General features: G+C 45.8%; 1 protein-coding gene across 1 annotated transcript in view; it reads right to left on the bottom strand.

Moving 5' to 3' along the window:
• The window catches only part of ZNF831 (zinc finger protein 831), a 78471-nt gene extending 52920 nt beyond the window's left edge, over positions 1-25551 (bottom strand). Inside the window, exon 1 of the mRNA XM_075845180.1 lies at positions 25503-25551. The gene's annotated coding sequence lies outside the window, so the exon portion shown is untranslated. The remainder of the gene's footprint in view (positions 1-25502) is intronic.
• Positions 25552-27251: the final 1700 nt, after the last annotated feature.

The following is a 27251-nucleotide window of genomic DNA, read 5'->3' on the forward strand; positions in this document are numbered from 1 at the left end:
CTTTAAAAAAAATAATTCTCACTACTAATAACTATAATTCTTCTACACATTTTATTAATCAATCCCCTTAGGGGACTTGAGCCAGCGATCATTGGATCACTGGTACAATACACTGCAATACTAATGTATTGCAGTATATTGTTATTCTTACAGGCTTCTGTAACAGAGCGATCGCTGTTCCTGTCCGTTAGTACCGAGGGGGCCTGCTGTAATACACAGCCGACGCCCGCAGCGTATGGAGCGGGCTCAGCACATGAGCCGACTCCATACATCAACCGCCGCACCATGACAGGCAATTAAGTCATAGTGCGCAAAGGGGTTAGTGCACAGCGGATGGTTCAAAGTGAAAATTGCAATTTTACACTGATATGCCATTTTAGTGCATAATATGTTGTGCCCAGTTTGTGCCACAGAAGACAAATACATCATAAAACGTTAAGCGGGTTCTCTCGGGTATGGCGACGCCGTATGTGTGGGCGCAAATTGTTGATTGGGCACACTGCAGGGCTCAGAAGGGAGGGACGCCATTTTGCTTTTGGAACGCAGATTTTGCTTGGTAGTTTTTCTGTTTTGGGTTTCGCTGGTATTTTAGTTTATAATGTGGGGGGCATATGTAATCTGTGCGGGGTACATCAGGGCATAATAAGAGGGTATAATAATGGGGTAAATAAATAATTCATAGATATGTACCCGGTGTCGCACTGATAAATGGCGCCCGATCTTATCCGCTTTTGGAACACTCTGCACATTTTGCATCGCCATATTCTGAAAGCCAGAACTTTTTTATTTTTTCTCCACCGGGGGCTTATTTGTTGCGGGACAATCTGTAGTTTTCATTGGTACCATGTTGGGGTACATGCGATTTATTTATTTTTATCACTTTTTGTTCAATTTTTTTGCAATCCTGAGCAAAAAACAGGAATTCTGACACTGTTTTTTAGGTTTTCTTTTTGCGGCGCTCACCGTATGCTATAAATGAAATTTTTACTTTATTCTGCGAGTTGGTACGGTTACGGCGATACCATATGTATATAGGTTTGGTCCTTTTTTTTAGCGTTTGCACAATAAAATGACTTATTTATAAACAAAAAAAAATTCTGTGTCACCATATTCTGAGAGACATAATTTTTTTATTTTTTAGTCAAAAAAGCTGTGTAAGGGCTTGTTTTTTGCGGGACAGATAGAAGTTTTTATTGGTACTATTTTTGGGAACATGCGACTTTTTGATCACTTTTTATTCTTTATTTTGGGAGGGGTGGTGACCAAAAAAATTGTGATTCTGTCGTCGTTTTTTATTGATTTTTTTGGGGGTGTTCATCGTGCGGGGAAAATAACATTATAGTTTTATAGTTGGGTTCGTTACGAACGCGGTGATACAAAATATGTGTACTTTTTTAACGTGTTCATTTTTTTTCTATAATAAAAGTTTTATTATAGGAAAAAAAGCAGTTCATGTTTATAGAACTTATAACTTTTATTTTTACACTTTTTTTAAAACATTTTTATTACTTTTTTTTACTTTTTTTACTTGTCCCACTAGGGGACACTTAGTCTTGCAGCTTTGATCGCTGCTAGAGTACATTACACTACACACGTAGTGTAATGTACTCTAACTGTCATTGTGACGTAACTGTCACACTGACAGGAAGCAGAGGAGGAACGGCCAGAGGCTGCTCCTCCGAGGCTTCCGTACATGGCAACCCGGAGGTCATTATCTGACCTCCGATTGCCGTGACAAGCATCGGTAGCCCCCACGATCACTTCGTGGGGGCTGCCGATGTGCTTCTAACCACTTAAATGCGGCGACGGCAATCCGTCGCCGCACTTAAGGGGTTAACTGCCGAAAGCAGCGGCGATGGTCCGCTGTCCGGCGAGACTGATGTCTCAGCTGTCTAGGACAGCTGTCAGCGCGGGTCTGTCACTCTGTGTTTACACAGAGTGACAGTTTGAAATGCGGACGAAAATGCACGTCCTGGTGCGGGAACTAGCAGCCGACCATGACGTACATTTTCGTCCTTGGTCGTGAAAGGGTTAAAGAACTCTCTGAACCCTTTGCTTCTAGGTCTACCATGGTTACAGAAGCACTCTCCTGTTATTGACTGGACTGGAGGTCAAATTACTCGCTGGAGTGACTTCTGTCACCAACATTGTCTACTATCTATTCGCCCACCTATGCCTCAGTCTACAGAACCTAACTCAGCAGGACTTCCTACTCCATACAAAAGCTTCTCGGATGTCTTCTGCAAAAGCTTCTCGGATGTCTTCTGCAAACATCAAGCTGAATCGCTGCCTCCTCACAGGCCATACAACTGTGCCATAGACCTGGTCCCCAATGCCACGCCTCCCAGAGGTAGAGTCTACCCTTTGTCTTTGCCCGAGACTGAGGCCATGTCTAGATTTGTCTAAGAAAATCTGGAGAGAGGATTGATCCGTAAGTCCCCCTCTCCTGCTGGCGCAGGGTTTTTCTTTGTGGGAAAAAAAGACGGCTCCCTGCGTCCTTGTATTGATTACCGAGGATTAAATAATATCACGTTAAAGACCAAGTACCCGCTACCATTGATCTCAGAACTCTTTGACCCTCTACAGGGGGCAAAAATCTTCACCAAACTAGACCTTCGTGGGGCTTATAACCTCATCCGTATCCGTGAGGGAGACGAATGGAAAACCGCATTCAATACTCGTGATAGGCATTTTGAATACCTTGTCTTGCCCTTTGGGCTTTGTAATGCTCCTGCGGTTTTCCAGGCCTTTATTAATGAAATTTTTTGAGATCTGTTGTACAGCTGTGTGGTGGTATACCTAGATGACATTTTAATCTTTACTCCCAATATTTAAACTCATCGTGTGCATGTGCACCAAGTGTTACAACGTCTGCGAGAGAACTCTGTTTGCCAAGCTAGAAAAATGCCTCTTTGAGAGAACCAGCCTGCCTTTCTTGGGGTATGTCATTTCCGACCAGGGTCTTCAAATGGATCCAGCCAAGCTGTCCTCAATTCTCAACTGGCCTCGTCCGCAAAAACGCAGCGAAAATCGCGAGTGGCTTAAAAAATGTCTGAAAATCAGGAGCTGTTTTCCCTTGAAAACAGCTCCATATTTTCAGACGTTTTTTATTTTGTGTGTGCACATACCCTAAAACATGCCAATATTTTACCTCCAGCTCTTTCACTCTAAGGCTGGGTTCACACGAGCATGTTACGTCCGTAATAGACGGAACGTATTTCGGCCGCAAGTCCCGGACCGAACACACTGCAGCAGGGGCGTAACTAGGAAAGACTGGGCCCCATAGCAAACTTTTGACTGGGGCCCCCCCTCCCCTGGGTGTCACACAACCCCCCCCCCCCCCCCTTGTAGATAGTGCCTTTTTTACAGCCCCCCCTGTAGCTAACGCCATACAGCCCCCCCCCTCTGTAGATAGCGCCATACAGCCCCCCTGTAAATAACGCCATACAGCCCCCCCTGTAGGGAACGCCATACAGCCCCCCCTGTAGGGAACGCCATACAGACCCCACCCCTGTAGAGAACTCCATACAGCTCCCCCCCCCCCGTAGGGAACGCCATACAGCTCCCCCCCTGTAGGGAACGCCATACAGCCACCCCCCTATAGGGAACGCCATACAGCGTCCCTCCCCCTGTAGGGAACGCCATACAGCGTCCCCCCTCCCAACAAAAATGCGACCTACAGTATGTCCTACAAAATACATGTATCCCCTCTCCACAGGATCTCCACAGGATAGGGGATACATGTGTGATCGCTGGCAGCGATAGGGAGAACGGGGGACTGAAAGTCCCCTGAACTTCTCCATGACAAACCTCGGACTTCCGGCGTCTGCGCAGCTCAATAACAATGAAAGGAGCGCTGGTCACGCATGGGCACAAGCACGACCGGCGCTCCATTCATTTCTACGGAGCTGCCGACACAGACCCCGGAAGTCCGAGGTTTGTGATGGAGAACTTCAGGGGACTTTCAGTCCCCCGTTCTCCCTATCGCTGCTACCGATCACACATGTATCCCCTGTCCTGTGGAGATCCTGTGGAGAGGGGGGGGGGGGGGATACATGTCTTTTGCTCTGTTTTGCGCCTTCAGGACCAGACACCGTTTAGCCATTTTTAGCACGTGTTTGTTAAATGGCTATAACTTTTTTATTTGTTGGGCTAACGACGTGATTTTTACGACGTTTTTTCCGTAGATCTTGATGGACATGTGTCTTTTTTCAGCCGTACTAACTATGTAACTATGTAACTATGTAACCATGCAGGTTTCATTTTTTTATCGTTTTTATACACACCTTTTTTGCTATTTTAGAATTTTTATTCATAAAGTTTGAAAATAATAGTAAAAAAATAAGCTTTTTTACATTTCAGCTATTTTTTTTTGGGTAATAACATAGTTTTACCCTAAAATAGACGTTTTATTTGTGACCGTCATTGTCTACCGTAAATTGTAATATATTACATGTCTATATTAGGGTAATTGGGTCAGCGCTAGCGTTACAACAATGATTGGCGGGGGGGGAACGTTTTTTTTTTGGGGTGGGTATTTTATGTATATTTATTATTTACATTTTTTTTGCACTTTACTATTTTTTCATTACTATGGTCTGTTCCTCAAAGGTCAAAGAAGACCTTTGGGGAACTTTATATATTTTTTTTCTCTCTTTTACACCATGTTTTTCCACTGTAACTGGAGCTGCACAGCAGCCCCAGTTACAGGGGAAATCAGCCCTCTCATAGTGACGATTGTCACTAATAGGGCTGTGCTGGGTCTAGTAAGACCCAGCAGCAGCCTGCCACTAACGGCACCCGGCGATCATGTGACCAGTCACATGATCACCGGGAGGAATAGAGACAGCGACGCTGCTGCTGTCTCTATTCCTGTACACAGCGCGCATTCAGCGCTGTGTACAAGTGATCAGAGAAGACAGAAGCAGCGAAAGCTGCTTCTATCCTCTCCTCAGGGTCCCCGGCAGTCACTGACAGCCGGAGACCCGACATTCAGCTGCCCGATCGCGCGGGCAGCAAGTTAAAACCCGAGCCGTAGAAAGTCTATGGCTCGGGTTTTAAGGACCCTGACCGCTGGCCATAAAAATACAGCCAGCGGTCGGGAACCAGTAAATGGCAGAGCGGGGAAATACCTCCCTGCTCTGCCGTAGTGTTCAGTGGCGTCCCGCTGTAGCAGCCATAGCGGCTGCTAGCGGAGCCTCCGGCCATGGTGGGGGCCCGTGCCGGCGGACGACACGGGCCCCCTCATGCCGCGGGCCCCGTAGCAGCCGCTACTGCTGCTACGGCGGTAGTTACGCCACTGCACTGCAGGGAGCCGGGCTCCTAGCATCATAGTTATGTACGATGCTAGGAGTCCCTGCCTCGCTGCAGGACAACTGTCCCGTACTGTAATCATGTTTTCAGTACGGGACAGTAGTTCCACGGAGAGGCAGGGACTGCTAGCATCGTACATAACTATGACGCTAGGAGCCCGGCTCCCTGCACACTGCTCGGTCCGGGACTTGCGGCCGAAATACGTTCCGTCCATTACGGACGTAACATGCTCGTGTGAACCCAGCCTAACCTTAAAGAGGCTCTGTCACCAGATTTTGCAACCCCTATCTCCTATTGCAGCAGATAGGCGCTGCAATGGAGATAAGAGTAACGTTGTTTTTTTTTAAAACGAGCATTTTTGGCCAAGTTATGACCGTTTTTATATTTATGTAAATGAGGCTTTCTAAAGTACAACTGGGCGTGTTTTAAGTAAAAGTACAACTGGGCGTGTATTGTGTTCGTTACATCGGGGCGTTTTTACTTCTTTTACTAGCTGGGCGTTGTGTATAGAAGTATCAGCCACTTCTCTTCACAACGCCCAGCTTCTGGCAGTGGACAGACACAGCGTGTTCTCGAGAAATCACACTGTGACGTCACTTACTTCCTGCCCCAGGTCCTGCATCGTGTCGGACACATCGGCACCAGAGGCTACAGTTGATTCTGCAGCAGCATCGGCGATGTAGCTACTTACCTGCAAACGCTGATGCTGCTGCAGAATCAACTGTAGCCTCTGGTGCCGATGTGTCCGACACGATGCAGGACCTGGGGCAGGAAGTAAGTGACGTCACAGTGTGATTTCTCGAGAACACGCTGTGTCTGTCCACTGCCAGAAGCTGGGCGTTGTGAAGAGAAGTGGCTGATACTTCTATACACAACGCCCAGCTAGTAAAAGAAGTAAAAACGCCCCGATGTACACACAATACACGCCCAGTTGTACTTTTACTTAAAACACGCCCAGTTGTACTTTAGAAAGCCTCATTTACATAAATATAAAAATGGTCATAACTTGGCCAAAAATGCTCGTTTTTAAAAAAAACAAAACGTTACTCTTATCTACATTGCAGCGCCTATCTGCTGCAATAGGAGATAGGGGTTGCAAAATCTGGTGACAGAGCCTCTTTAAACCCTAAAATTTGGGAATCGGGATAAGGTGTCAGTGCTACATACGTGTAATACAGTACACAATAAATGCATCCACAGTGCTTATTTTTCAAAAAGGTATTCCGGTTTTTGCAAATTCAGCTTAATCTTTGTAACTTTGCCCGCTATATTTCGTATAAATTCCTCACGATTTTCAAAATCTGTCCTGTTGATGATCACACAAGTGCCTGGGTTGTTACAGTTATCAGAGCTCTCTCTTGTAACAAACCATGCAACTGTAAAACTGTCACATGGCCAGGCCAGATTTTCCGCCTCCTGACGTAAGCAATGAAGGTTTCCATTCAACCACTACAATTAGATCTTGAAAATATTGGAGAACTGATGCGAAAAAACATTATGAAACTTGTATAACTTTTTATCACACGATGCATAGGCCTTTCTGAAGCCATAATACCCCTCTAAATTTGTATGAGAGCCTCTAATGATCCAGTTTTTTTACCCCACCATATTGCATGCATGCTCTGAACACGTATTGCAAAACACGAAGAACCAGTGCATGCAAATTACAGACTTTACGACTAACAAGTTACTATTTGCAGGTGTCTTCATGGCCGGCGTACATATACGCTCTGAGATTTGCACACTGTAGGCTCAGTTTAGGAAGGTTCTTCTCTCTGTACAGCCCCATCTTCTCAGTACGTTCTGCCTTGGTGTTAAGGACCTGGATGGCATGGCGTGGGTAGAGCTTTAATGACCGTAATATGGTTTTCCTGCTTATAATATCTGTGCCACTGCAGCTCTGTGTGGGCGTACAAAATGACACAACTGTGTTTTAACCTCTTCTATACATGATCCAAAAATGACTTAGCTGACGAGATACAGGAGCGGAGCATATGACTTATCTCTTTATGAGATCTACCTACAGAGTAAATGGGAACCATAGATTTAATTTGCATCAATACCCTGTCCTCAGTGGGGTACACACAAGAGAGGGGGCCCCATTGTGAAGATAGGCTCCACATTATGGTGTGGTGTTTTGCCACCCAGAACAATAGGGCCTTGTGTTTGCTTTTCTCTCTACACCCTTTACATGACTTTTTGGGCCAATTTGAGTCCTTCACAGGTTCTTGCTACTCCATAGAAAAGGGATAGTATAACCCGGACCGGGCAACATAAAATCCCAATGGTCTGCATCTATGGAAAATTCGTCATTGACTGTTCTATAGGTAATGGCTTATATAGCATGATTAGGTCCAGTATTCAAGCAGACATTTCCTATTGGTGTTCACCACTTAAAGTGTACCTCAAACAAACAATACATAACTCCTACTGCTATCTACTAAAGCTGGCCATTCACTAGAAATTTTGGAGAGCCGAAAAGGCCGACTTAGACCATGTGATACGAACGAGCGTGACAGACTCCATCTGAAGACAGATGTATGTGAAATGTTGACTTGTAAAGTCGTTGATGCCAAAAAACAAATCTGCAACCCATTAATAGATGCCAAAACCAGGCCACAGATCAAGGCAGAAAGCGATGGGGGATTTGTCTTTGTAACTTATGGTGTTGTCGTCCAAAACATCAACCTTCCCAGACCAACCATGAACTACAAGTAATTCAGAAAACAACCACTTTCCTGATCTCCAGTAACCACAACAGCTCAATAGTGAAGTGATTGGGGAGGAAAGGCCCAACAATGCTGCTTTATTGTAAGTCCGGGTTCAGAGATTCTGATCACAATAGATTGACATTAAATTTAATGTCTCGTTGATCGGCGCTCGTTATCACGGCTCACATCGGGCCACGTAAGAGGACTCTTAGAAGTTGGTGGGATCTACATGCAATACCAAAAGATAAACTGAACTGCACAAAGGGATGTCATTTGATAAGACCTTTTCTTCATCAATATAGAAAGGGTTCTTTACAGTAAGAGCAGTAAACTCTTGAATTCTCTACCATTAGAGTTAGTAATGGCAAAACACACATCAGCACAAGTCATCTATTTTAGGAACATAAGTATTAATAATAATAATCAATAAGGAGGAAATATTGAGTTAGGCTTTACCAGGTCAAGTATTTGACCCCCTATAGGGTTAGAAAATGATCTTCATTTGTGACCCTATGAAATGAAATATTAAGAAATTGTACTAAATTGTTTTAAATCACCTAGGTCTGAGAAAGATTGAACAATTTCTCAAATTATGTGACTATAGCTTTCAAGATAGATGTGGCCACCCTTGAATTATGAGAATACAGGCAATACAGTTATTCTCAAACCTTTTATGCTGGTAAATTAAGTAATCCTGATAATAGCATGATATTAAGGGGTTGTATATGATTAGAAAAACATGGCTGCTTTCTTCTAAAACAGTGTCACATCTGTCCACAGGATGTGTGTGGTATTGCAGCTCAACCCCATTCACTTTAAGGGTATGTTCACACGACAGCGTCCGTAATGGCCGAAATTACGGGGCTGTTTCCAGGAGAAAACAGCCCCGTCATTTCAGCCGTAACGGCATGTGCAGGCGCTTGAACGCCGCGTCCATTACGGACGTAACTGGAGCTGGTTTTCCATGGAGTCCACGGAAAACGGCTCCATTTACGTCTGAAGAAGTGACATGACACTTCTGTGGCGCGGGCGTCTATTTACGCGCCGTCTTTTGACAGCGATGCGTAAATATACGCCTCGTGTGAATAGACAAACGTCAGCCCATTGCTTTCAATGGGCAGATGTTTGTCAACGCTTTCAAGCCGTATTTTCGGGCGTAATTCCACGCGTAAAACGCCCGAATTACGTCCGTAAATAGGCCGTGTGAACATACCCTAATAGAGCCGAGGTCTAAAACCAGATACAAACCATGGATAGGTGTAGCGCTGTTTCTGGAAGAAAGAACGCAGCCTTGTTTTTCTAATCCTGTGCAATCCCTTAAATGCCTAAATATGCTCCGAACATCAGCTTTGCTTTATAAGGGAATCACTACGTAGCAGACACATTTGGTATAAACAGTGTTTTGTATTTGACTGCTGTTGATTTTTACGTTCACGGCATAGAAATGATTGCTACCCGGGCAATGCATAAACACATTGCCTATTCAAGGGTCATTTTAGAAAAAGTACAATAACAGAATTCCAGCACTAAGATGTATGTGATTAGGTCGGCAGGTAGGGGAAATTGGTATATCTAAAATTGATTCACGAGATTATGTTCTGTCCTTTTCCCCTACTTGTATATGGTTTTGTCTGTGTGTTTCTGCAGTAACAGGTAATTTATTAAAGAGGGGGATCCATATGTATTGAATATTCATTTTTTGCAAGCACAGCACGTCCAAAACTGGTACCTAAATCAACATGAACTATTTTTAGAAAAGAGCATTATTTTTACAGTACTTATAAAAACATTGTTTTCCACAGCCATCTGCTCTGAAGAGTGAAGCCTGACTCCAAAAGATGTGACTGGTCTGCCTCTTCATGTCATAATCAGGAAGATGAGATACGAGGTGCTGCTTGGTGGGGTCCTCACACTATAGACCTGCTTTAGTGGTTGCTACCTGTGACATAGAGGTAACAGTGTGGTCACCAGGGATTTTATTTCCCTGACTAAGGGTTAATGTAGTAATCACTCCATAGTAATGATATTATTGTTTTGTGTTCACTGTATGGCACGACTATCTTTGCAGTCAATGGCAATATTATATGGGAACTTCATAGTGATATTATTTAGCTACTATTGGGGCAGTAGTACTATCCATTTCCCACCTCTAAATTAAAGGGCATGAAACACGTTTTCCCAGGGGCATCCACAGAATTACATGAGGAAGAAAAATGTTTCAAACATCAATATAGAAAAGGGTTCTTTACAGTTAGAGTAATCAAACTATGGAATGCCCGACCCCAAGACACTATGTCAGCATTTAACAAAAGGCTAGATGATTATTTACGAATGGCATTGAGGGTTATAACTAATCAAACAAAGAATGACGGGTCATTTATTGAGGAAGGTTGAACCTGATGGACCGGTGTCTTTTTTCAACCTATGTAACTGTGTAACTTAATCTGACATTGAGAGACCTAATGCCTTTATTTCAAAGGTTTACAGTAATGCTCTTGTTTACAGTAATGCTCTTGTTTACAGTAATGCTCTTTACAGTAATGCTCTTGAGGGATGCCCAAGAGTCCACCATACTTAGAGAGGTTGTTACAGAAAAAAACAATTATCACCTATCCACAGGATAGGTGATAATTGTCTGATTGCTGGGGGTCCCAGTGTTGTGACCACCACCGATCTTTAGAATGGGGGTCCTGAACCCTGAGATTGTCCTCACTGCAACCCTGCAGTGATAAGCAGCTTAAATAAAAAGGTGGTCAAGAATGCGCCTGCAACTCCAATCAATATCTATGGGACTGACGGAGACAGCCGAGCATTGTACTCGGCTGTGTTTGTCATTTCCATAGACATGGAATGGAGCAACAGTGTGCATGCTCGACCGCCGCTCCATTCAATGTTCTCCTCTTTTCACGGAGGTCGAGAAGTGAGGAAGATCTGGGGGTACAGTACCCCCGTTCTCGCACTGGAACCCCCAGCAGTCAGACAATTATCACCTATCCTGTGGATAGGTGATAATTGTTGAGTCTGGTAAAACCCCTTTAAAGAGTGTTCCCATCGTGGACATGTGAAAAATATCCCAGCAGCAAAAAGGTAAAAGAGGTTGTCTCACCAAAGAAATGTGGCATATCAGTAGCATAACTGCCACTTCGTTCTAGAAATCCCTCACTGATCAGACGTTGGTGCCATATCATAGCAATATGCCACCAATGTATTTGATGAGACAACCCCAATTCAATATGATTACTCTTTGGATATAGTTTTTTTTTCAACTTTGTATCCAATTACAAATGATGCTATCAAGACCAATGGACCTTGTGCAGTAATCACAGTATCAAAGCATCAATTGTATATTACTGCCGACCCTTTATCCAGATGAAGAACAGGCAGCTGCGGTGACAATCCTGGATTCGGGCAGCCTTGTATGAAATTTATGTATCTATGACCAGATATGCCATATACTATTGAGTAATATTAAAATGAATTATGGATAGTAGAATAATTTCCTGCTGTTCTCCATCTATTAGGAGACCCTTCTCAAAGCATTGGTGGTCCCCTTCAACCTTTCCATAATTTTCCTTGGAAAGGTTTCCAACATAGGAGGAAAAAAAAAATTGGTGCGCAGTTCCCATGAATAGGAGACAGATGGGAACGCTCCATCCCATACTCTCCCCTAGAGATGTGTCTTCACCGTTACTCCCCAAGAAAATTGTAACTATTCTCATAAATAATTCCTCAGCAGGTCTAGATTTCGTAGTCCTCTAAAGTAAGAAATATCTGTGAAGTTTAAAGTTTATTGGTCCCCCATCTGTCTAGACATCATATATCGGCACAGTGATCACATACAATGTGAGAAAATGACTTAGAAGTTAGTATCATATGAACGGAATTTGTCAAATCCCCAAAGCTACAAAGATAAAGCCCAAGAATAATAAAGTTGTGCTGCAAAGGCTTTTTAAATATGAGATAGGGAAATTAAATGTTGAGCCTCATAGGGGACAGGGACTGTGAATAATGAAAACGTCCGTACAGCGCGGTGGAATATGTTGGAGCTATATGAGCAACAAAAATAAATAATTAACATGGAGGTACTCGGCAGGAAGTTTTGCATGTCATATCATGGTATTATGGAGCCTTTCTACCCTAGAAGTATTACAATTGTTTTTAAAATAGCGATTGGTGCAGAAGTTGCGCCACCATATAGCGCCTCCATACGGAACTTATAGAGGAGAATTCCCCTGTAATACAGTACCCTATGGAGCAAGCCACAAATTGGAGGAATATGGAGGCATAGTACAGGTCGGAGGTTGTATATGGAGCCATTTAACACCTGCATGCATGACCCCTCAGAGTAGGGTTTTATATGTAAACCTTTGAAAACATTTTGGTTATTTTTAATAAAAATGTCTATCAGTGTGTTTGGTGTAACTTTGTAATTACATTCTATTAAAAATATTTTTTACTTTTTGAGATACAGCTGCTTTGTATCCTGTATACAGAGCAGCTGTATTGTGCACTGAAACCTGTATCTGTCAGGTCAGCAGCACTGACGGGTTCAGTGACAGCGGGTCATTGCGTGTCTCTGACATGCAGGATCGAGCTGCTATCGATCACATCTATAATATGAACTTAGATGTGATTGATCGGTAAGGGCTCGATCACGCAGGACATGCTGACAAGAAACCCGTCAGTGCCGCTGACCTGACGGATATAGGTTTCAGCACAAGATACAGCTGCTCTGTATACAGGATACAATGCAGCTGTATCTCAAAAAGTAAGCATAATTTTTAATAAAATGTATTTACAAAGTTGCACCAAACACACCGATACACATTTTTATTGAAACAAAAAAACAACAACATGTTTTCAAAGGTACGCGGTGCTGCAACCGATCGAGTAGGGACCCACTTTTAAGAGGTCGCCGTGAAGTGGCAAGTGGGCTTGCATAAAATTTGATCAAAATGTTACAAAGAACCTCTCGTTCATGTTTAATAATTTTGCCTAGCCGCAATTGATCATAGTATATATTGGATGTGCGGTCCATGTCTAGTCTCCCTCATTGATATGTTTTCAAAGGTCTACATAGTCTTTAAGCTGCTGCTTACAGTAGATTTGGAAAGATAGAAAAGTCACATTTTTGCAACAAAAGATTGGAGCCATGTTGAGACAACACAGAGGGGACACTAAAACGGCGGATCCACGGCAGCGGGGGCAACTGGAGGGCACCAGATAATATTACTTTATATACCCCATCACATTTATAATTTTGTCCTGAGACCGGAGGGTCACTTTAATATTGTGAGATGTTTAATCAAATCAAATATAGATACAACAAAAGTCATATGGACCCCAGCGACAGAATACAGATCTTACTGACATATAATGGGGTCCGTCGGGGTTCCGGATAGGGACGACAGAATCTGTGACAAAACCTCCTAAATGACCCTCTGGCAGAGATGTGAGCAGAGCCTAATGCCCCTGGTACACCGGCCGATAATTGGCCGGAGAAGCGAGCGCCGATCAAAGAGACATCGTTGATCGGCGCTCGTTTGCTCCTGTCACAAGGATCTACCAAAAGGAACGAGCTGTCGTTACTTCGATCGCTCGTCCCCATACGTTATTATCATGTTGGCAGCGCGTCTTCCTGTTTACACAAGGAGATGTGCTGCCAACAACGATAATATTTTATTTATTTAAAACGATACGATCAGCAGATGATCCAGCGTTTGCTCGTTCATCTGCTGATCGCTGCCATGTTTACACAGGAAATTATCGGCAATGAGCGTTCTGTGAACTAATTGTCTGCCCGATATTCACCCAGTGTAAAACCCCCTTAACTCAGGTACACACTGCATTCATATATACGTAGGATCAGTTTGAGCATTCAGACAAAATTATTAATTGCTTAGAGAACAAATTCCTAATATTATAGAATTTTAGGAATGGCTCCTGTTAGCTGTGGCTCAGGTATACATGTCTTGTACAGTATAGGCACACATTTTCGTGGATTGTACCAGTGCAGAACATATTCACCTTTGAACACCATTATACATTTTATATTTTGATATAATCAACATCAAATGTTGAGTTACTTTGTAAACACATTGCATTACTTATTACGGATCCTGAGGCCGGATTCACACGAGCAAAAGGCACTTGACAGCTCCGTGTGTCATCATCATTATGACACTCTGTTTGGATGTTTGTAAACAGAAAAGCGCGTGGTGCTTTTCTGTTTTCATTCATACTTTTGACTGCTGTTGCGCGAATCACTCGCGTCCATGTGGTGCGCGTGATTTTCACGCACCCATTGACTTCAATGGGTGCGTGATGCGCGAAATACGCACAAAGAACGGACATGTCATGAGTCTTACGCAGCGGACACACGCTGCGTGAAAATCATGGACTGTCTGAACTGACCCATAGACTAATATAGGTCCGTGCAAGGCGCGTGAAAATCACACGAGTTGCACGGACGTATATCACGTTCGTCTGAATAAGCTCTCAGTAGCAGTTCGTATTGTCCTCCAGTGCTGCACTCACTATTCTGCTGATTGTCAATGGAAACTGACATCAAGCTTGTGGTCAGATATATTTCCTTACAGCTTAGCTCCCACAATGCAGTGGGACAGTAGGAGTAGTCTTGATCAGATCACTATACGTTGCCTGATATAAAGACTACACTTCACGTAATAAAGATCACTGTGACAAGCTCTGTGCAGACCCAAAACCAGAAGGGAATGTTGGGAGATTTCAACTCTGAAGCCTGCAGAATTGTGGCTGCAGCTCTGGCATATAATACAATGTGTTAGGATCAATACAAGATAAGTAATTTAAAGTACATACACAGTGACTACACCAGGAGAATAGTGAGTGCAGCTCTGGAGTATAATACAGGATGTAACTCAGGATCAGTACAGGATAAGTAATGTAATGTATGTACACAGTGACTCCACCAGCAGAATTGTGAATACAGCTCTGGAGTATAATACAGGATGTAACTCAGGATCAGTACAAGATAAGTAATGTATGTACACAGTGACTCCACCAGCAGAATAGTGAGTGCAGCTCTGGAGTATAATACAGGATGTAACTCAGGATCAGTACAAGATAAGTAATGTATGTACACAGTGACTCCACCAGCAGAATAGTCAGTGCAGCTCTGGAGTGGGTGGAGTAGGAGGTGTGGAGAGAGCTGCTGAGACTACCGTGCAGGCCTTGGATCCAGGGACTTTCCTTATTCTATCTGCCCAGGCCTCATACCATCTGCCTGGGCTTGGAAAGTACCCTGAGGGGGGTTCCATCCTAGGATGGAGCCTCAGACCTCTACCTCCCGGAGCATGCCAGCGGGGGGTAGAGGGTCATCCCAGCTGGCTGGGAATATGCAAACAGTCGCGGGGGTGAGGAGATCATCTCGGGGCAAGGCTGTCCTGGCTCCCCCTGAGGCTGGAACCCTGGATAAGGGTATGGAGACGCGGTCCGGCAGGGTGATCGAGGTGTTGTCGTCTGGAGAAGGACCAGCGCCGTCCGGACATTTGGATGACGGTCGTGTGGAGGAATGGGGACAGCTGAGGACCGGAGAGACGGTGGAGAACTTCAGCTCCCGTCTGGCTATGCGGTTGGAGGAGTATCGGGACCTCAGGAAGTCGCTGCAACGGCTCCGTGCGGACTTGGCGGTCGCCAGAGGAAGAGCTGCAAAAGCCTCAGGAGGTAAGAGGTCCCGATACCTTTTAAATGTGAAATCCTTGTTGGAGGAAATAAAAGAAGTGGAAGAGAGACGTGAGGAGATTTTGGCAGGCGGAGGGGTGTTTGGTGAAAAATTAAAAAATGAAGAGAGGTTTGCCGAGATGGCAGAACCTATAAAAATAGAAAGTGTGGAGGAAGATACAGCAAAGGAAAATGTGGGGGAGAAAATGGAGCATGAGAATGCAAAGTCCAGAGAAGGCTCAGATTCTGATGCACCCAGGAGCAGTGAGGAGGAGGAGGGTGGACTCACAGCTGGGAGAAATCAGGAGAGTTTTGATACTGACAGTGAGCGGCCTCCAGGATTACTTACACAGATCCGTAACGTGGAGTCGCCGGTATCCTTCCAGGGATTTTGTTTCGGTGCAGAGTTACCCGCAGAGGAGGAAAAGCAAAAGAAAAAAAAATTTAAGAAGAAAAAAAAGACAAAGGAAAAAAAATCTGCTGAAGGTTCATTTAAAATGGTGTATACAGCAAGATCCTTCCTGTGCTCTGAGCCAGATGCAAGTCAGGATCAGGGCGCAGGTCCCGCAAGACCCCCAGCTCAAGCCTCTGCAGTGGGGCTGGAGCGGGAATGCGGGGAGAGTGTTACGGGTCCGGCATTAGAACACGTGGTGGTCAAAATGGCGCCGGACGCCAACCCCTGCAAAGGGGGCGGTACTGGTGGCCTGGTGACGCCAGGGGGTGTGTCCCCGTGTCCGGTTAATGGCGAGCCCGGGAAACTGGTCTCTGATGCGAGTCAGCGGTCTGGAGAACGGGTAAACCAGAAACCGGATGTGGTGTCTGAAAGCCAGAAGTCTGTCGGTGTCGCAGTAAAGCCGTCAGACGTTCCGGACAAGGGCGGTCACAGAGGGGGCTCCGGCTCTGTTGGCCACTCCTCTGTGGGAGGGGGGAGTGGTCCGGCGCCGGAGGCGGCTCCAGTGACATCAGTGGCTCCTTCGTCCGCATCACTGAAAAGTGGTGTAGGCGAGAAGGGGGCTGCTGGCGTCGGGGGCGGCGGTGGCCCCTTTCCCAAAAATGTTCCGCACATAGAAAAGATGGAGGTTAATGAGGCGGAGGGCACAGCGGGGACACCGCTTATAACATCTGGTGGCGTCCCTGCAAAGGTGCCTGATGATGCGGAGACTGAAGCAGTGTCTACCCACACAAAATGTACAGGAAAAATACATAACATAGGACCAGGCCTGGCCAGAAGGATGACTGCAGGGGGACCTGGTGGGTTAAATAAAAAAGTTGCGGCTGTGGATGTGGGAACTGCTGGGGGTATGCAGGTGTCTGTAAATAAAGTTGCTGGAGTGTCTGCTGGTAATAGGGTGTTGAGTGCTGTGTCTGTAGGTGGTGAGGTGGTGGGTGGTGGGGATGGGGTATCAACCAGGGGCAATGGGCCTGGCGCTCCTCTTGCTGTGACATCCGGCAGGTCTTATGCTGGTGTGGCAGCGGGGGGACAGCGGGCCCACCCATCTTCATCCTCAAGGTCCGGGGACGGTAACTTGCAACAACGTCTCTTGGACGCTTTAAGAGAGGGAAAGCAAACCCTAACCATAGGGGGAGTGCAGAAGGACCTGTCTTTCTGGATAGACAGATATGGTCTAAATGCCTTCCGAGAGCAACGAGGAGATCAGTGGTTGCTCCCAACAGCCGGGCAGGCTGTAGCCAGGAGGAATGTGGTCCGTCTCCGGTGGCGTGGCAATGATGCGTGCCCTCCCAGAAAGAGGGTGGTGGAGCTGCTGCTGGGGATGGGCTTCAAGGCGAGTGACATCTTTGCCTTGATACATCCTCATGGCTCGGTCGAGTTTGACATCAGCTTTGTTCACCTAGGGGGCCTTGAGGTCTTCTGGGGGAACTACGAGCTGATGAAGGACGAGCCTGGCTGGCGAGACTTTGCTGCACAAGCAATTTCTCGCCAAAGTGGTCCCAAGAGAGTGACTGTTCTTACCCGTAATGAGTCACTCTCTTGTATTGATATCATGACCTGGTTGGGAAGGTACGGAGAGGTAGTAGAGATGCCACGGAAGAACATGGATGAGTTTGGCATCTGGTCAGGGGCCTGGACGTTCATGGTTAAACTAAAGCGTCTGGGACAGACGGTGTCCCACATACCATCGTCTGCTTTCCTGGGAAGAGATCGGATCCTTGTCTTCTACCAGGGGCAGCCGAAGTTGTGTCACCGGTGTGGCGACCCCTCACATTTGAGTGCAGGCTGCAAGGTGCAGAAGTGTGCTCATTGTGGGGGGATTGGTCATCTAGCCGCATCGTGTGACCGGATTCGCTGCAACCTGTGTGGTGACTTAGGTCACCCGTTCAGTCGGTGTCCTCGCTCTGTTGTCAATGCTTGTTCCAAACCTGCAGAGGATGAGAGGAGGGAGGCCTCCGTGGGTGAGGGTGCGGGCAGGGACGATGGGGCACAGGGGCAAGGGAAGAATGCAAAGAAGGGTCCCCCTTCTCGCCAGAGAAGGGCGGAGAAGCGAAGGAAGGAGAGGATTCAGAGGGCGCTCCAGGAAACTGGGACGACCTCTGATTCGGATCTGGATGACCCCCCTGAAGCTGATGCCCCTGGGGAGGCCGAATTGAACGAGGAGATGAGGAGGATCCAAAGGGAGCAGAGGGCTGAGGACTCTCAGTCCTCCCACTATGAAAGTGTGGGAGAGGAAGAGAGGACTCAGCCTACAGCAAAAGGGACACCGGGCAAAACCCAAGGGCCAAATACATCTGGCCCCGCCCTGGCCCAGGAAGGTAAATCCTGTACCCCCCTGGTGCGCTCTACTGATCGATACCATGCTCTTGTGGACGTTCCAGCCTCCCATACTAAGAGGGAGGGCATGGTAGGGCACCCCAGAGTCGTTGAGCCTCCCCTGCTGCAGGGGCCGTTGCCCCCAGAGGGGGAGGTTGACCCGGAACTTGGGGATGAAGATGGGAATAGGGTGGTGAGTATGGACTCCTCAGTTTGCAAGAAGCGAGGCAAAGAAGGGGGGTCCTCATCAGATAGAGGGGGGGGTGGGAAGAAGAAAGCCGTCTAACTCAAACATCCATGATGGCGGCACCCACTCCGTTGACGCTGGCATCAATTAACGTTGCCAGCATTAAGTCAGATAGGGCGAGATTTGCAGCCTTTGATTTTCTTGGCCGAGTTGAAGCCGACATTTTGTTTTTGCAGGAGACCAGGCTGTCACTTTTGGCAGACGTCGTTAAATCTAGGAGGGAGTGGCGACGCGGGCCCTCCTACTGGTCTCTTGCGGCTGAGCCCTATAGCGGAGTGGCGGTCCTTTTCACCGCACCGGTAACATGCCGACGGATGATTGAGTTAGAAATGGGGAGGTGCTTGATCTTAGATGTCCTCATGAGGGGACAGGAATTAAGACTAATTAATATATACGGACCCCAGAGCAAATGGGACCGTAAAAGTCTCTTCATGAGGATTAAGCCTTTCCTTTTTACAGGTCGACAAGTTATCTTTGGAGGGGACTTCAATACTGTCGTGAGGCCCCGAGATAGAGGAGGTTCCGGAGATAAAAAATTGACCTATGATAGTGTAGCATTAAAAAATATAGTTAGCGATGCTCGCCTGGTGGATATCCACATCAGGCATACCCCAGGCCACTCGGGTTTCACCTATCGTAGAGGTAGTTGTAGGTCTAGGATAGACAGGTTTTTTTTGAAGGAGGAAGCCATCTCTTCACCAGTGTCCGTTGTTGAGGTGGAGTTCTCCGATCACTGTATGATTATTTTCTCTTTGAACATTGCAGAGTCCCTCCAGATGGGAAGAGGTATATGGAGGCTGAATTCTACTCTCTTGGAAGAAGCGGAGATAAGACAGGACTTTGAGGATTTTCTTCAGAGCCAGGTACCTTTGTTGGATCTCAGTGGTACTAAGTCTGAGTGGTGGGAGTTGTTTAAAGTCCGGGTGGCAGGATTTTTCCGCAGGCTCTCGAGCCTCAGGTCCATGAGTAGGTACCGCCTATATCAGGAACTGAGGAGGAAACTCGAACATCTGGTCTCAACCGGGGGTAGTGGGGAGGAGATCTCCGTGGTGAAAGCTTTGCTCAGGAGGTGTCAGTATGATAGGCACACATCTTTAGTTCTTGAGAGGGATTTCGGGAGGTACCGCTCGCCCGACCCCTACAGGAACTGTAAGATGTCAGTGAGTCGTAAGGTTGTGACAGGACTGATTGATAGTACAGGATCTCTGAAGAGATCCAAATCAGGGATCTTGGAGGTCGTCAGATCCTTCTACTCGCACCTCTTGGGGAAGCAAGATCCAAACCGAGACGAGATGTCGGCTTTCCTGGCTGAAACCATCCCTGAGCCAGGGGTAGACCCCTCTCTCGGTGTTTTGATAGACTCGATCAAGGAAGAGGAAGTGGGATTGGCGATTGATGGGCTTGCCCTCAAAAAATCGCCAGGGCCGGATGGCTTAACATCCGAGTTTGATAAGACTTTTAAAGGAACCCTAGTTCCCCTCTTGACTGAGGTGTTTAATGAGTGCCTTTCCTCGGGTACTTTGCCAATGTCAATGAGGAGGTCGGCCTTGATCGTTTTATCGAAGGGTAAAGACTCGACCCGTATTGAGAATTGGCGTCCCATAGCGCTGCTCAATACGGACAGAAAGGTTCTCGCAAAGGTGCTGTTTAATCGGCTGGTGAAGTTTGCATCCCGGCTCCTTTCGCCGGTCCAGCATTGCTCTGTTCCAGGCCGCAGCACATTTAGTGCTGTCCTCAGTGTCAGAGAGGCAGTGGAGCAGGGAAATTCTGGTCGGTGGGAGGGGTACATCCTGTCCTTGGACCAGGCCAAGGCTTTTGACCGGGTGGACCACGAGTACCTCTGGTCGGTCCTTCTGAGGTACGGCCTACCGGGGGGGTTTGTCAATTGGCTACAGACCTTATACACTGGGGCTGAGACTTTTGCGCTGGTGAACGGTTGGGTTGGAACCCCCTTTGAGGTTGGGTCTGGTGTCCGCCAGGGTTGTCCCTTGAGCCCTTTGCTATATGCGTTCGCAATTGATCCTTTTCTTAAAAGGATCGATCGTGGGCCATTGGCGGGAGTCAGGGCCGGCCTGGAGGGGCCGGAGGCCACTCAGAGGGTGGTTGCGTACGCAGACGACGTCTCCATTTTTGTCTCCTCGAGAGGGGAAGCAGAGTGGGTGATGTCGGAAGTGGAGCGTTACTCATTGGCATCTGGGTCCAAGATCAACCGGGATAAGTGCAAAAGTCTCTGGCTGGGAGGAGGAGATCCTGGTTTTGATCTCCCGGACACCCTTCCAGAGCCTCAGGGGTCTGCTAAGATCTTAGGAGTCGAATTTGGCCCGGGTGATTACCCCAAGAAGAACTGGGAGGATAGGCTGAATCTAGTTGCCCAGAAGGTCGACCAATGGAAGGGTTGGTCCTTAACCCTGAGGGAAAGGGTTCACTTGGCCAAGGCCTACCTGGTGCCCATGTTGCTTTACCTGGGCAGTGTGTGCATCTTGCCAGAACCTCTCTGGACTCGGGTCTATAGCCTGTTCTTCCAGCTGTTATGGGGGAACAGGCTCAACCTAATCAAGAGGGAGGTTACTTACCTACCAAGGACACTAGGCGGGTTAGGTATGGTTAACCCGGTGGTGTTCCTAGTGAACACCTTTGTTAAGATCAACCTGGCAAACCTCTGGCAAGAGAGGGCTCCTTGGTGGATATCCTCCTGCAGGGGGTGGTTTCGGCCTTTCTTCCAGGAATGGGAGAGAGGAGGGCAAGTGAAAGACCTGCGTACACCTCACGGACATCTCCCGGCTTATGCCACCCTGGCGCTGAAGATTGTTCGCCGGTGGGGTCTGGAGGTGTGGGAGATCAGGACCATGTCGAGAAAATTTCTTGACAAGAGGGTCCTGATGACCCACTTCCAGAAGCCCCTGGCGCTCAAAGACTGCCCAAGTAGTGACCTCGGGGTGGGATTAAAACTTTTAAATTCAGCGAGGATTCCCCAGAAGTTTTGGGATCTGGCTTGGCGTTGCTTCCATGGGAGACTGTATGTGAGGGACAATCTAAAGTGCAGAAGCTCTGATGATCGGGATTGCCCCCGGGAGGAGTGTGGCGGAGTGCTGGAAAGCATGGAGCATTTCCTGCTTCATTGCCCTTTCAATACAGAGGTATACAAAAGGGTGGGAGCCTCCATTGGTTGGCCAGGCCTAACCAGCCTCTCCTATGCTGGGTGGGCCTATGGAGTGTTCGGAGACCTCGGTGGTAGGGACCATTGCACCTTGTTTCTAGTCAGTATAGTGGTCAGGCACTTTATGTGGAATGCACGATGTCTAGTTTCTACCCAGAAGAAAATCCTCCTAGTGGATGAGGTTGTTAGCAATATCATGGGTGACCTGGTGAAGGTGCATTCTTTGGAGGTTGGCAGATTGGGAGCATCCAAAGCCTCTCGTCTTTGGAGGGGCTTTTCCTTTTGGGTGCCTTAATGTGTCTGCCTTCATGAGGGAGGGGGGGTCGTCACCGGTGCTCAACTGGAGGTGGGGGTCTGCGTTCCGCTGAGGCACCAAAAAATTATAGAGATAAGGCTCGGAATAAGGGAAAGGTGAGGGTCAGCATAGGGTCAGCTTTCAATAGGGTCAAGAAAGGGCTAGTAATAGGGTAAGGAGATAGGGCAAGCGATAGGGAGGGTGCAGCGGTGGACGTGGTACCTTGGCCTCTGGGGGGGAGCTGGGGGGGCTTTCCCTTCTCTCTATCTGGTGATGGGCTAGGTAAGCACTGGAAGATTTTTGTTTTGTTTAGGATTGAAATGGCAGGAAAAAGGTTTACAAGCGACCGAACTTGGTGCTTTCGGGTACGGTGTATTTTGTATATGGTTTGGTATTTGGACAAGTTGGTGATGTGTATTGTATTATATTGTAGAAATGTTGTTAGAATAGGGATAGACTTAAGTGGGTTAATAGATAGGTTGGGAGGGGGTCGGGTGGGGGGGGGGGTTTGCCTGACCCAGCCCCGGACTATGCGGACATGGGAGGACATGGGGCGGGGGGCTGGGCTGGGGTGTTGGGTGTGGTGGTGGGGGCCAGCATCTGGACTATGCGGACGTGAGAGGACATGAGGCGAGATGCTGGCTGGGGTGGTAGAGTTTAGGTAAGAAGGGTAAGGTTAGGGAAAGTCAGGATGTGTATAGTGTGTTTAAAAAAAAAAATAAAAAAAAAATTGGGATTAGTATTATTATATTTTGGATTGTTTTTGTTATTATTATTATTTTATTTGTTATCATTATTATGTTGTTTCTTTAGGCCCTTGGTTGACGCGGGTCGGGGGATTTTCTGTTGGTACTTTTGATTACGTTTATATGATGTTTGTATATATTCTAGTTATTGTTTAGTTTCGGATGAAGTGTAGATGTAAGTATATAAGAGTGGGGTGTATGTGGCCGGGTCTGGTATGGTTTTCTCTTCTCATATACAGAAATGTATATAAGAAAATTTGTTTATAAGAATTTGGTTGTGACTTTTTGGTTATATGGAATTAGTTATGTATTTGTTTTTCAGTTTATGTTTTGTAAATTTATATAAAATAAAGAGATACAGGATGTAACTCAGGATCAGTACAGGATAAGTAATGTAATGTATGTACACAGTGACTCCACCAGCAGAATAGTGAGTGCAGCTCTGGAGTATAATACAGGATGTAACTCAGGATCCTTATGGGTTAAGTAATGTAATGTATATACACAGTGACTCCACCAGCAGAATTATTAATACAGCTCTGGAGTATAATACAGGATGTAACTCGGGATCAGTACAGGATAAGTAATGTATATACACAGTGGCTCCACCAGCAGAATTGTGAATACAGCTCTGGAGTATAATACAGGATGTAACTCAGGATCAGTACAAGATAAATAATGCTCTTTGTTTAGAAGTTTGTGTCAGATATCCAGAAACAGAAATCTCTGAGCAGTACCAAAGGGAATTGATTGTTCTATAGAGCCCTTCCATTTTGAAAATCAATGGTGATTTGAGATCACAGACTTCACCAACGTCCCAGATACACATGTATCTTTAACACATCAATATATCATTTTGATTGGCTTTTCCTTTTAAAAAAGGACCAACAGCATTACATTGGATGTCATTACATACCTGGACATTCCTGTATTCATCAGATCTCTCACTTTAAGAGAACCCAGATGTATATACTTGATTGTGACAGAGAATTATGTTCATGTGCAGGGAGTGATCCTGGTCTCATTAGTCGTGTAATGATTACCTGTTCGTTTATGCAGAGTAATTGCTTGGTTAGGGGTCAACGGCAGCTGGCTACAAAAGTATGATTTATGTTTTATCACATTTTGCTTCTTTCATCCAGATTTATAGGTTTTATGCCCTGATCAAGGGAGATTGCTCCACTCTCCAGGTGGCAGGTTTGAGGATGCCGAAACAAGTTTTCCATACTTGCAAGAGTTTTTTGTAAATATGAATGAGGGGGGTGTGGATGTACAGTTTAGTGATAGCGTTGGACTGCATGACCTGTATCTTTAAGAAGATGAGGGGAGCAAAGGAAGAGGCTACAATTGTGGGGTTGAGAGGTTGCAATGTTGGGCGCTCTGTGAGTTTGGCATTTATGCCAGGTTATGAATATGCAATAGATTCCCATGATCATAAACTAGGAGGAAATTTGTACTGCATGTACTTTTAGCTATGGTCAGCTACTTGGAATTGGGCCAACAGTTTGGAATGAGGTCCTGGAAACTGGAGAACCCCTTAATTCTCTTATCAGTCAATTTGTGGACCCAAAAAGGGTTGACGTTTATTCACCAGAGATGGGAAGACGTAAAACTTTTTTAACTGATTTGGGATAAGGAAATGTTTTTAATCTTCCCTAAAGTTATAGGTGGGTGCTGATGGCACCCATGTACTTGTGGAGGAATGGCTCTTTAATTCAAAAGTAGTATTTACAAACATGACTTTGATTTTGCCCCCCCAATCAGCTCTTTAGGGGGACATACTGGACATTAAATTGCAACCATTAGCTAAAATTTAATAGGGTATTCCTAACACCCCGTTTTATTTATAGAGATCTGTCTTTCAGTTGGCATTCCTACATATTCATATGTTTTATATTGAGGTTCTTATGAATACCCGTCAGAAGGGAAAAGGCTGTGATTTTATGCAGGATGTAGCCGGAAAGGGATGATTAGGCATATGCCCTGGGAGCTGGCGCCGTGGGCATCCGCAGCAAAAGTTGTTAATACATTTTTTTTTTTATATATAATATGGGGCACATTGGAGGAGTTGCCACCCAGCAACAGTAGTGGAAGGACATATTTCTTTGGGGAGTGGGGCACCAAAGTAAATAGCCTAGATTCATCTGTTTTATGGCAGTCTGTGGTCTGCCAGTAGACTCTAAAACAACTTGTGCCCGCTGGTAAATCTGTGGGGCAACAGTATGGATGGAAATGATCCAAAAAGTCCCCATAAAAGTCAATAGAGAGTCCTGGATGACATTTTCGCATTAAGATCTGGAGCCTTGGACAGCACCCTTGTAATAGATGCCTGTTCTATATGGCTGTCTATATAGTGTCCATATGTTGCTTCAGATCTATATCACTGATGGCTCTTAACATGGACTGAAAACTATAGCTGATAACAGAACATGGTGACGTCTGACCAAGGAAAATGTATAGGATAAGCCCAGGGCACATGACCCCAATTTCTGCCCCACCAGGGGGTTTCCGGCCATACCACAGAGTGACAAGGGACAGAATAAGACAGACAAATACACAACTCACCGGGGATCCGACACAAGGCGTGTGATGCAAAGTCCTTCTCTTCCCTGATTTCTCTCTAAAAAAGATACAGCTCTTGCATTATTATTTTTTATATATTTTTTTTGCTTTCATGCAGTTATGCTTTCATCAGTTGTCACGGAAACACTGTTTTTTTTTCTTTTCCACTCGAATGTCTACATTTCGGTAACCATAGCTACAAGACAACCAAAGAATGTAAAAGTGACAATTATAGGGTCCTGTAAGTTTACGAATTTGCGGTGCACGTGTACAGAACACTGTCTATACGATGTTGACATGTATACCCTTTCAGCCATTAGACTATATACGCCGCATTATATGGCGTTTGTTAAAGGGACTACAACAAAAGGTGACATCATTCTGCAACAACAGGCAACATTTGTTTTGTAGTCATACACGGACATGATACTAAATGTTATTTGTACAGTCCTTATGGGAACCCTCTTGTCCCACTGAAAAGCATCAAGAAGCCTTACATGTCACAAGTTGGGAAGATTACACAAGTTCATTCATGGGCATAGATATAGGGGTGCAAAAGTAGGAGCCGCTACTGGGCCCTGGTGTCTGAGGGGCCCAAAGGTCCCTCTGCTACATAAGAAAACACCGGGATTGGAAAGAAGGTTTTTTTTTTTTCAAGAAATAGCACCACTTTTGTCCACGGGATGTGTCTGGTATTATACGTCAGCCCTGTTCACTTGAATGGTAATGAGCTGCAATACCAGGCACAACCTATGGACAGGGGTGGAGCTGTTTCTGGGGAAAGAAGTAGACCCTTATTTCTAATCCCGGACAACTCAAAACAATTTATATTCTTCTTTTCGCCATCACTTCTACTGCTTCTCTCCAGAGACAGTATGGGTAGTCTGATGTTTGCAGTGATCTTCCATCATGTAAGCACAAGTTTTGAGAAGGGACATCAGGGAGATTCTGAAAATCATTGGACCAAGTAGCGAACGCAGCACACTTTTTATATAAGACACCTTCCAAACTACCACACAAATAGTGCATATGACCTCCTTCATCCCAGCCAAAAATGAATACAGACCCCAGACCAGACCGCCTAAATACATAGACTCCCTAAACTACTACAGCCCCCCTAAATACAGACCCCAGACCAGACGCCCTTAATACATACGGACTCGCTAAACTAATACAGCCCCCCTAAATACAGACCCCCAGACTCCCTAAATACATACAGACTCCAAAAACAAATACAATCCCCCTAAATATAGACCCCCTAAATACAGCCCCCCTACCACATTCCTTAAATATATAGACTCCTTAAAATAATACAGCAGCCCTAACTACAAACCCCAGACCAGACCCCCTAAATACATACAAACTCCCATAACTAATACAGCCCCCCTAAATACAGACCCCCAGACCAGACTCCCTTAATATATAGACACCCTAAACTAATACAGCACCCCCTAAATACAGACCCCAGACCCCCTAAATACAGACTCCCTAAGCAAATAGAGCCCCTCTAAATACAGACTTCCCAAACTAATACAACCCCCTTACCACATTCCTTAAATATATACAGACTCCCTAAACTAATACAGCAGCCCTAACTACAAACCCCGATCAGACCCCCTAAATACATACAAACTCCCTAAACTAATACAGCCCCCCTAAATACAGTCCCAAGACCAGATCCCCTAAATACATACAGACTTCCTGAACTAATACAGACCCCCTAAATACATAGAATACCTATCAAGATATATA

This window comes from Rhinoderma darwinii, chromosome 13, assembly GCF_050947455.1.
Source record: "Rhinoderma darwinii isolate aRhiDar2 chromosome 13, aRhiDar2.hap1, whole genome shotgun sequence".
Lineage (NCBI taxonomy): Eukaryota > Metazoa > Chordata > Amphibia > Anura > Rhinodermatidae > Rhinoderma > Rhinoderma darwinii.